Here is a 12,125-nt window from a genome sequence, read left to right as displayed (position 1 = left end):
CTCTTCTTTAGTTTCATGGTTTCAATCCCTTCATTTATAGAGCCATTAAGTCCTTAAAAGGATTAACAAGATTGCAGTGGCAGTGTAAAATGAATCATATGTCTAGCATTTCATTAAAGTAGAATTAAAGAAAATACAAACAATCAGTAAGTGAAAAGGCTGGGGCTTATAGTAGGTCATTGTCCCTCATTTCCTGTTGTCTTTATAACAGTTATTTTAACTCACTACTTACTTACTTACTTACTTACTTACTGGTAAAGAGTTATGAAGACTATAACGTTGTCTCTTGAACAGTTTGATAAAGCACAAAGGTGTCATGTTGCTAAAGAGGCCCCAGGTGCAGTTGAAAGCAGTGATCTAGTGGTGTTATACACACTTCACCACAGTTAGATTCAAAAGAGGACTGTGAATCTCATTAGCACCTCATTAGGACTTACATCGCAACGAGAGGGGAGAGAAAATAATGTGAAAGGATGAGCAAAGATCAGGGCTGAACAGAAATGTTATTAGTTATCAACTGTTGAAAAATAGTGAAAAAAGAACATGTGATTTTAAACACATAACATCAAAAGAAAGATGAACAATACAAGAAATGCACTGCTTGTAGTAACATCCCACTTCAGACTTTTATTATGTAAAAACATTCATGTCTGTGTACTGAGACCTTTCTGGACTACTGCTCATATTCTTAAGATGAAATAAATCCACTTGTGGATCAATCAATTTGTTTAGTTGTATTCTAAAAAACAAAATTTGTAAGATCAATTTGTTGTTCATTTAATAGCATATTTCCTGATTTCAGCAACTACAGTATGAGGTGTGGATTTGCTTGTGTTTTTTTTTCTGTAGCTTTTCGCCTTTACTGATTGGACATTTAAGGAGAGACTGTGGGGAGGAGAGTGTGGGGTAGACATGCATCAAAGGGTCTATACCGGGAATCTAAACTGAAACTGATGGGTATAGAGGACTAGAGGCTCTCTATCTGGGGCCACTGCTCTACTGACTGAGCTCAACCAGCACTCTGATTGGCTGATGTTTTTCTTTTCCAAACCACTTTAAATGTCTTTTTATTTTTGTACAAATGATCATAAGACATAAGAAACATCACTGCTAACTTATTAAAATTACCTATTTATCTGAGATGTAATAGACATAAGGGTTTTTGAATAACTTTGTCATTGTTAATACAATTTTAGTAATCTACCGGTAATTACCCCCCCCCCCCAAAAAAATGTTACGCTACTAATTGTAGCAGCCCTAAATAATTAACATAAGACAAATAATTCCTATAATTTAAAATCATGTGAGCACTGATTAGTTTTGTGTCTTGTCATTAATAACTCTTGCGTTAGCTGTTGTTTGATGAGTGAACTTGGCATTGAGTCTTCGTATCATCTGTTTAGGTGAATGCATCTGAACGGGGTCCTGGTGGGTTGACATTGTTACTGAATGTGAGGAAATGTAGCTGATCTGACAGATGGCATATGGAGAATAGCTCACTGACCCTCTGTTCACCTGTAGTCACACACACACACACACACACACACACACACACAACACCTGTTGCTCCATCATCTCGCTCTTTTTTTTTTTTTTTCTCAGTTTCCTTCAAACTATCTCAGTGACATGAAAGCAGCAACAGTAATGCAAGACTATCTCTCTTTTACCGTAGCCTCGGTTTTCCCAGATTGGACATGTTCATGTTTGTCTACTTTGACTCAGTTTGTCTGTTTGACAGAGAGAGGGTGAGAAAGCCTGCGAGACGGTGTGACTCAGGTGGCAGGTGTGTGTGCGTGTATGTGTGAAACAGGCAGTATACCAGCTGCCGTGTTCCTATCATTTAGCTTTAGTTACACACAGAGCGATTGGACACTGAACTAAACCCTGTACCTCAGAAACCTGATCAGCCCGCATCAATTCACCAACAGACAAATACACTGTGGACACAACAAACACCGCCTAACACACAAATTGCATAAAGGCATATTCATCATATACTCATGGATACACAAAAGCTGACCCACACAGGGTAGAAATCCTTTAACGTCTGTTTCAACAAGCTGTTTCAACACGCCTAATCATTTATTCATAATACTCAACTGTAAGAGAGAAAAGGGCAACAGCAGGAAAGAGGTGTGTGTGTGTTCTCCCGAGGAGCACCTGTAAGCTTTTGGCATTTTCCCTGTTGAGCTGTGGTTGTGTTTTTTCTTTTTTTTTTTTTTTTCTTTTTTTTTTCCTTTTAGCTGCCGATCCCAGAGGCTTTTTTTCAGCTGGTGTTAACTAAACAGGCACTGACCTGGAAATTACTCCGATACTTTATACTGGCTGCAAGTTATAAAAGATGACATTCTCTCCCTCTGAATGAGTGTGTTATTCTTCATGAACCTTCAGGATGACAAGTGACGAGAGAAGTATCTAAGAAACTTTTCAGTAACACACACACGCTGATAAAGATACACACACCCGAGTCTCGTTCCATGGATGTCACATCTCGAGTCCATATGTTAAAGTATAGAGACGGGTTTGATATACATTAAGTCATGCAAGATGACAGTCAGGAGTTTTGACCTTTGCATGCCTTATGTTTGAACCCAGAGGGGAAATTTAAGAAGCGATGCACACAGTGGAAGAGAGGGAGAGAAGCAGAAAACAGATGACAGCATGAAGGGGTGATCAACTTTGAGAAAACGAGAAACTTAAACGGATGCTTAGAGGATATAGGAGATAACATAAAGAGGTCACATTTGATGTCATGGCTGTGAATTAGGTCAGTTTGGTTGGGAAAAAAGTAATGTAAAACATAACACAGACATTGAGGTTGATTTTTAATGATGTTTATGGTACCCAAACATATTTTATCAGATAGCAGTATCTCTAATGATGTGCACATATGTGCCTTGAAGATGTCATCAAAGCATCTTTGCCTTCATTTAGGGGACATGTTTCTAATTTTACCAGATAAGCAGATGGCCAGAGTGCTGCCAACTAGTCAAGAAGCAATTTCACCAAAAGATATTTGGAGTGACACACGCCCAGGGCTTACAGTAGAACTTGGCTATAGGTACATCGTATATAGAGAATGATGGATGCACAGGAACATACATAGCAAGATGCCAACTTCTGTAAGGCACAGGGTCGGTGGGTCGGTGCCTTAACACACCCGGGGCAGTCCTTAACCTCTGAGGTTCTGTAAACGAACAGACAGATAGCTCGATATGGAAGGAAGGGATATTGCTGAAGGGAATCAGGCCACATGTGGCATATAGGCTACTATATGGCTGCCTGAATAACACTGAGGTATGGCAGTGACTTGTTATTAAATTGTTGTACGTGCATGTATGTCTGGCTGTGTGTTTGTGTTAGATAAGGTGGAATGATGCATTTTCCCGGGGGCATTGACATACATACAGTATATTGTAAAACTTTGTTTGGTAACAAGCTTCTTATTTAAGTGTTTCCTTGATGTTTATTCACAGTCACCCATTCTGAATAAACCGCTTTCCTGATTGCATCTTCTATATCATTGAGGGCCTCTCTGTTGCATCTCTAATGATTACGTGTGATTTAATGAGAATCTTTGCATTTTAGCTCGTCTAGTTAGTATCTAGGATGCATATTTGTTGCAGATAAAACAAGTTATTATCACAAGTTGCACTTTGCAGATCGCTTCGCTCTGTCTTATATCTTCAGATATTTCACATTAAACATATTTAACTTGAATTATTATGTTATTGAGCACATTAAAAATATTAATTTTAATTGTAAGCATTGCAACTGCAGACATGTATACAAACAGTGGACTTCATGTTTATGCAAGCACAAAAATATTCCTCTAATGTGCACGAGTGTTGTTGTACTCAGGACCCAGATTTGATTCCGACTCGAGCCCGACTCGAGCCCTGATTTTCAGGACTCGTGATGCGGCTCGGACTCATGCACTAATGAGTTTGAACATGTCTGTCTTCACATGCCTTCATGTGCTGTCTAGTTCAGCCACAGGTTGTACGTCTTGGCGATGCGCGGATGTCATTCATAGAACTTTGGATTGGGAAAAAGGTGTCACAATATTTAAAATTAAGATTATTAAGGGGTGGGTATTTTTAAGTTTATTAGACACCTGCAGTGATCCCACCACGATATAAATGATCAGTGTATCTCCCATTAATGCAAGACACACAGAGCTGTAACCTCATTCATGATTTAAAGCTCCAGACACGCAGAATCAGAATTCAGAATTCAGAATCTTATATTAATAAATGAAATTAATTTCTACCCATCCGATAGGTGGAGCTCCATCATAGCTGTGTTCAATTTTTTTGTTTTAGTTGCTAAATTTGTATCGGTCCTTTCTGGAGAGTTTCTTCTGTCCTGTCAAATTATAACAGTTTGAAAGCATTTTTTTTTTTTTTTGCTGCTTAAATGTGCCACGATATTTGTTGCAGTCACATGCACATGGAAACATTTAAAGTTTCTATGAACAGTTTATCTAATCTTTACAGAAAATTGTTGAAGAAAACCTTCATACATCAATACAGCACAATAACAGAAATCAACTTAAATGCTCACTGCTCAACTTAATTTATAATCATCTTTGGCTTTGTGTTTTTACAATATACCTGACCTTCAAATACCAAGTATAAACATAAAGACTCACAGAGAAAAGAGTTAAAGAAGGATTTAACAGAATCAAACTAACATATAATGTCAAGTTCTTCTTGGGTCTCAGCTCAAACTCCACCTTGAGGACCTGGACCTGTGCCTGGACCTGGACTGGGACTGGGGTAGTGTGGACACCACTCAAATCGGTCTTGAGCCCTGGGGACTCGAGACTTGACTCTGACTCAAGGTTTTATGCTTCTACTACAACACTGATGTGCACTACTACAAAACATCATGCCCATTTCCTGAAAACCAAAAAGATCAAATCTGTTTATAGGAGGAAGAGGAAGCTAATAAAAGAGACATCAGTTACTTTTCTAATAATTCAACTCAAAGCAGTAGAACACTAACCCAGGTAGCACTGTATTGTGAACATGCTGTAAAAATGAAAGCATTTTAACACAGAATCCAGCTAGGAAATCTGGAAATTTGACAATTTTAACATGTATCCCAATGTGGCTTATATAGAAACTGGATTTTCCGTGTTTTGTTGTTACATATACATGTCATAAAGTGACTTTGGAAATCAATATGACATTTGATGTGTGTTGTAGCATACAACCTGGATCCTTATTGAACTGATCTTTTGTAATGGAAAGAGTGAATAGGAGAGTTGGAGAGAGATGTAACAAATGTGATTCAACAAATGACGCTGCAGCAGCACTTAATATGCTCTAACAAGTCAAATGTATTTTAAAAATCACCTCCTCGTTCTGTGAAGCCTTTTATTCCAGCAAATCAACCCCCTTCCTCTATTTCCCTTTCTAATGGTTATGAACCTCGCCTTGAACCTTGCTTTTAATCGACTCAGACATGAGGAGTGCCTGTGAAGGGGGAAAAAAAATCATTTTTTAAACATTCCATAAATTAATTTTTAGCAAGTAAGGGCATCCTCCATAGCAATTTATTCAGACAGTTGGCTGTTATGTAGAGCTGTATCCCTGGCTTTTAAAGGAATGTTATTTAGAATAAATAATGCACTGTGGTTGAACAACGAGACCTTTTAGAGGGACTGATGAGCCACCGCCGAGCCTCTTCAGGCTGCACAGAGGAGCAGATATCAGCCAGGGAAATTAACAGGCTGAATAGATGCTTAGACTTTTTAGCTCTATAATGAGACTCCCATAGTATTCACATTCCCTTAACACACATACTGCACATACACTTGCATATCTGCTTTCATGTGCACCCACATAGCATAAATTACTTCCAGTGCCCAGGCTCACATAAGCATAGATGTGTAAATAACATATAAGCAATACACATGCATGCAAATAAAAGGATCAGAGAGAAAGAATAGAAACGCACTCACATGCACTAAAAGTGGAAGAACATAAGCATTGCAGTTTGTAATCATAATTTAGGATAAAAAATATATACAATTTACCACAGTAAGAGAGTTCAATTAAGTGTTGACAGTATAGGATAGGTCAGAAATCATAGAGGTGTCAGTTTAGCACAATGCTTAAAGCATGCACCTGATGTAAAAGGACTATTGTCCTCATTACAGCAGCTGTGGGTTTGAAATCCTACTCTGACCTTTTGCTGCATGTCATAATCCACTCTCCTCCCAACATTTCTATACTTTCTTCAGTTGCCCTATCAATTTAAGGAAAGAATGACCATAAAAATGAATAAGAAAATAAAACACTGAGCAAGTTGTTATCAGAAAATAGGATCAAAAATAATTCAGCAAACACTGAACTCCAAATGCTCTTAATTTGCAAGTGTGCCATTTTCTTCTACTTGTAGAGTGGTATAAATTATTAGTAGAAATTGTGCTTTGTTACTGAACACAACCTCTTTAGGTGATTGAATTATCCACACATAGTTTAGTAAGATGTGTATGGAATCAGGGTTTGGTGCTGTTCTGAGGCCACAGTGACGGATACCTGTGCTGATCACTCTCAGTGTCACTGCACACTGCAAATAAATGTAATTATTAAAAGCTATTCCGCGGGGCGCCGGTGGCCTACGGATTAGTTTTGCGCGCCTCACGTACAGAGGCTGTAGCCGAGTCAAAGTGGGCAGCCGGTGTTCAAATCCGACCTGTGGCTCATTTCCTGCATGTCATACCTCACTCTCTCTCCGTGATTTCCTGCACTATCCTCTGTCCTGTCTCTACCATAAAGGCATGGGGGGAAAAAAAAGCTATTCTACAGCTGGTGCCAGGCATAGATCTGTGGTGTTCTGTATCAAGTTGTCTATTTATATAGTACATAGTCTATTCATCTATGCATACAGTATTTCTCAGTTTTGTTTTGTTTGTCATTGATTTGTAACACAAATCAAACCAAGAGCATCATTGCAAAGTTGGCTGCTGTTGAAGTATGTTTTATCTTAATTATCATGTTTTTATAGTTTTGTGAATCCAAAATAGTAATTGAAAATAAAATGTGATCAATTACCCAGCCATATGCCAGAAGTAATAAAACCGTAAGTTACGAAACATGTGCTAAAGAAGACTCTTCAGACAGTATGGGGTTGTTGCTATCTTTGAGGTAATGTTAGCTGTGCATTCTGGTTGTCATGAGTTGAAATATTCAAATGATATGAAACCTGTTTAAATACCAAGACAAAAATAGAAGTCCTAGACCCACCCATTATTGAGTAATTTTTTTTTTTTTAATTACAAAAAAATGCAGACCGTTCCATTTGTTTTTGGTTACAGCAGCTTTTGGTTAAAATATTAATGTTTTTTTATAGAGCTTTGGTAATTTTTACCATCAACAGTTTTTATTGTTTCAAAACATGTGGTACCAATAAGTATCAAAGTATCTCATGTTTTGAAAACCCTTAGTGTAAAATCTTGTATACTAATTCCCAGCTTGCCCTCCCGTCTTTACCAGCACAGTGTGACACATTCAGACTGAACTGTCAAACATTTATTTTGATGCAAATGATCAATTTTACAGGTTGAGTTTGGATACTAGGCACACCCCCTAGATGTAGCAATGGTACAATTAATTTATCTTTGTTTTGGCTGGAAATAAAAGATTTTGATTTGCAAAGATTGTTGATGCATTCCAGGTCACTGAGCATGTGCTGTTCCACTTCTTCAAACCCCTGCCTGCAATAATTTATGACCTTGAAACCAATCATGATTGTTTATGCTTGGACTAATTTTGTGTGGATTCATTCAACCGAGAGTGTCCTTTCACCTCTGTCTCTGTCAAGGATTTCCCCCTTGTCTCCTCTCCTGTATCAAACTAATTGTAGGATTTCACACAAACAGGCATGCACTGTGCATTCACAAATACACATTGAGCTTTACAGAAACATTCAATCGTGTATACACAAAGGCACTAAAATGCATCTCTGCCTGCACTTATGCTCATATATATCAGATTGATTCGAACAGAGGAGAAAAGTCTCATGGGGAGTGGCTGAGGCTCTGAAAGATAAATGCCTGTGTGTGCCCTGTGACCTGACCTGTTTAGTCTGATACTAAAGCTTCAACACTTACACACAAGTGACACTGTTCCAGAAAACATATTGTTGTATATGTGTGACAAAAAAGTCAATCATTCTTATAAAGGAAGTTTTCAGCACAAATCCTTCTTAAACTTCCATAATGTATGCAAATAACTGATTCCCATTTAACCCTTCAGTTTCTTCCTCTAAGTTAGACAGACCTTTATCTGAAAAAAACAACTTCTTGCTCTTTTAAAGGCACATGCTTTTATTCTAGAAAATAATAATGAAGAGCACACAAACCCTCTGCAAGCATCTTTATATTGAACATTTAGTTCCATATGTTTGTGGCTCTGAAAAATAGCCTCAGGCTTGCTCCCATGTCAAAGTCCCATAACAGCATCTCCTATTGAAAGTAGGACTTTGCATTAGAAATGGGAGTCATGGGACTCAGGATTCAGCTTTGGGGTTCCCCTCCTTGTTCTCCAGTAAAATGCTCATCTGTAATGCAATTCCCTGCACATATGTGTGTCTTGTGTGGGCCTCTGCTTTTTTTATTAGCATTTTCTCTATTATGAACCATTCAAGCAGCGAATACAACTCATTTGCAGTAATGCAATATTTATCACACATTCACCTAGTTTTTACAAGACAGATGTCATCCATTTCACAGCACTGGGTCTTTTTTTTTTAAAAGGTCATAATACAAAAGCCTTGCATTTCCTTTTCCCTTACTTTACTAGACCCCTGTTGACAGTTTGGCTGCTTCCTATCTATGATAAAGCCAACAGCCATGTGAGCTATCTATAAACTAGCCATGTTATAGGTGTATTGATTGGTCAACAGATTGCCTATATCCTGTAAAACTCATCTCTAATGCGAATGCCTTTATTAACCATGTCGGTAATAAATGTAGACGGGGGACCCCCCCAACCTGATTGTTATCACTCATATTAATCTAGATCTTTATGTTTGTTAGTCTTTAAAAGATTAAAAAGAAGATTTTAAGATGTTTGCAACTTGTCACAGGTCCAAAGGCTACCAAAGTCTCTCACATAGCTACTACAACTCACTTTTATTGATCCGCTCTCATGTAATTATCTTCTCTTGATTAAACTCACCTACCTTGCTTTCATTTATTTTGCTTAGTTTCTTTACTGAAGTGCTTGTGTGTGTGTGTGTGTGTGTGTGTGTGTGTGTGTGTGTGTGTGTGTGTGTGTGTGTGTGTGTGTGTGTGTGTGTGTGTGTGTGTGTGACCTCTCAAACACCCTCTTTCCTACCTCAATCACAATCCTCCTTCACGTACTCGGTGCTTTCATCCCCCCCTTCAATTCCTTTTGGGTCCTGATGTCGTCCTTGATTTTGGCAGATTTTAATTTTTTCATTTCCTCTCAGTCATCGACAGCCACTCGCTCCCATCTGACTCATTCCTCCTCTTTAGAGTCAAAAAAGTTTAGTCTAAACAACTGATTTGTTTTACACTGATGCAAATGATGCTACTAGACTTTCTCGGGAAAGTTAAAATGAATGATTTTCCAAAATATACACGTTCATTGATGTTTATTATACCGTAATGATGTTTTGTCCCTTGTAAGTTTTGACAATTTTCACAGAGGAGAGAAATTGTTAATGCAGACTGAAATCAAGTTCTACTACTATTAAATAATCAACATTCAGTTGACAGAAAGTGGATGCATTCAGCCATTTGATATTGATTTTGTCCGTTGGCAACATGTTGTATTTGTGTTGAAAGAGAGTCATATATTAATCATTAATGGATATCCATTTTAAGGAGTTTAAGGTTTTACACTAAGAGCATTTACTCTAATCGCATATTTTCTACACATTTAAACTCATTTAACTTGTGATTATGTCCTCTTTTCCTTTATTTCTATAATGTCTAGTGAGTGAATCAGGGAGGCTTACAGTGTAATTTATTTTTGACTTAATTCCATAGAAGAAGATTAAAGTAATGGAAATATTGATATGTTTACAAAGTGACCTCAGTTAATATTTCCACTTTATTTTAATACAAACAAGTAGTCTGAGACAGGATGTCACAATGAAAGCCAGTAATGGATTTAAGATTTATCAGTTTTGTTACAGGTGGTGAAGAAAGTGAATTTTCACATACTGGACATTAACCTTGGCTGTTTACATGAGCCTTCTTTTTCATTTGAACTTTATCCAGAGTTTTTCAGCCAGAGCCCCAGTATTTTTTCTGCATGAAGTCTGATTAAGCTGATGTGAGAACGCAGCAGGATATATTCAGAAGAATTCACCTCGAGTGAGCGGGGTTGGGGGGTGGTTTTTTTCCCGGTGTTTGCAATCGGTGCTCGCGATCTCTGTTCACGTAATTGCTGCATCATATTTTCTGTTCACCAGTATGTCTGTCTTTGCTCTTTTGTTGATATTGGGATACTGTCAAAAAACACATAGCATTGATATAAAGGCAAAGAGAGTCATTATAGCGTAGTATTGCATGGTTCCTTTTACAGCATGACTTTCCTCAAAAGACACCCCCCCCCACCCACCCCTTCCCCATGGCCAACAGATATAGTCTCCCACTGTGAGGTACGTGTGAACAATCAGATCAGGAGGATTGCAAGGGGAGGTCCGCCTGAAATTCTCCAGAAATTTTCAGGAGTGCATGTGTGAAAACGGTTATAAAGTGTCATTATCAGGACTTAGACACCTTCACTGACTCTCCCTCTGCTTCATCTGTCATGTTTTCATCACTTTCATCTCCTCTAACCATCAGCCTTCCCCTGCTTTACACTCACCTGTTTCATTTCCTCCTCTCGCTCTGTTTCATGTGTTTATAAAGATGTTTTTCTGACAGTTTCCTGTCACTCACTGTCATGGATTTGTCCCTCTTTCTCTCCCCTCTCTCCGCCACCTCTCCTAGAGGGCCCTGCTGTAGTACATTAACAGCTTTCATTTACTTGAGTTTGTCTGCAGTCTGATCCCACAGGCCCAGAGTTAGCTGCTGTTTTATTTATGCTGTTTGTATTTTGACAGTTGTTTTAGTCAACTTTGCCAGTACACTTATTCATAGAGGACAGACTCTTCTTCTTCAGAGTGACAGTGAGTTTTCTCCACGTTCATACAGTGTGGGCTGTCAGTCAGGGATGGAAAAACATTCCCTGCACTAAAATAAGAGAGAAAAAAATCAATATGGAAAAAAATAATTAAACATAGATATCAAATATAATTTACTCAAGTACCAGAATAGCTGCTATGGATTTGAAATAGGGACAGCGACCAACCATGAGACAGCCTTGTTGTATAAGTAGGAGAAGTTGTGGAAGTGGAAAATATGTGAAGTGGAAGATTAAATACAATTGGTCCCTCTTTCACTCACATTTTATCCCACTCACACACACTCATGCACACACCAGTTCACATCTTAATTACTGAGGCTTGATGGGTACTTAACCTTGCCCCTTGCTGCTTATGCTAATGCGGTGAGGTCAGGAGTGTGCTGATTGGCTGGCTCGCTGTCAACTCAGCCAGAAAACCGTCAGAGTGCAGATGAGAGGATGAGGGACGAGAGGACACCGAGGAGCAAGGACAGCGGAAAAATGGAAAATTGAAATAGTAATGAAAAGTAAATCATTGATTTTGATTTAGTGCTCTGTAGTTTCTTTAGAAGAAAAATAACTTAATTTCTTCCTGAGCGTTGGTATTTCTACACATTATAAGAATAGGATCGTTCATAGATAAAGGTCAAAAAACACACAGAGCTAATCAGGATGTAGATATGTACATCTCAGTTACACAACCTCTCCTCACCACTCTTACCAGTATGACCTCATTCTTTAAGCAACATGTTTGCTCAGGAGCATATGGCTGGCTCTGTGTGTGTGTGTATGTGTAATGAGCTCATCCTCTTCCCCCCTATGTAGCAAGCTGTATAGGGCTGAGGGTCTTAAGCAGCAGGGAGAGTCATTGAGAGTGCATACACACAAACACACACCACCTGCCCTGCAGTTCACAGCTGTAGGCCTTATTTGGATGTTTTCTACCTGACAAAAAATGTCTGCATTATT

Source organism: Labrus bergylta, chromosome 8 (assembly GCF_963930695.1).
Source record: "Labrus bergylta chromosome 8, fLabBer1.1, whole genome shotgun sequence".
NCBI lineage: Eukaryota > Metazoa > Chordata > Actinopteri > Labriformes > Labridae > Labrus > Labrus bergylta.
The sequence above is the reverse complement of the archived record's forward strand: the minus strand, read 5'-3'. Positions refer to the sequence as shown.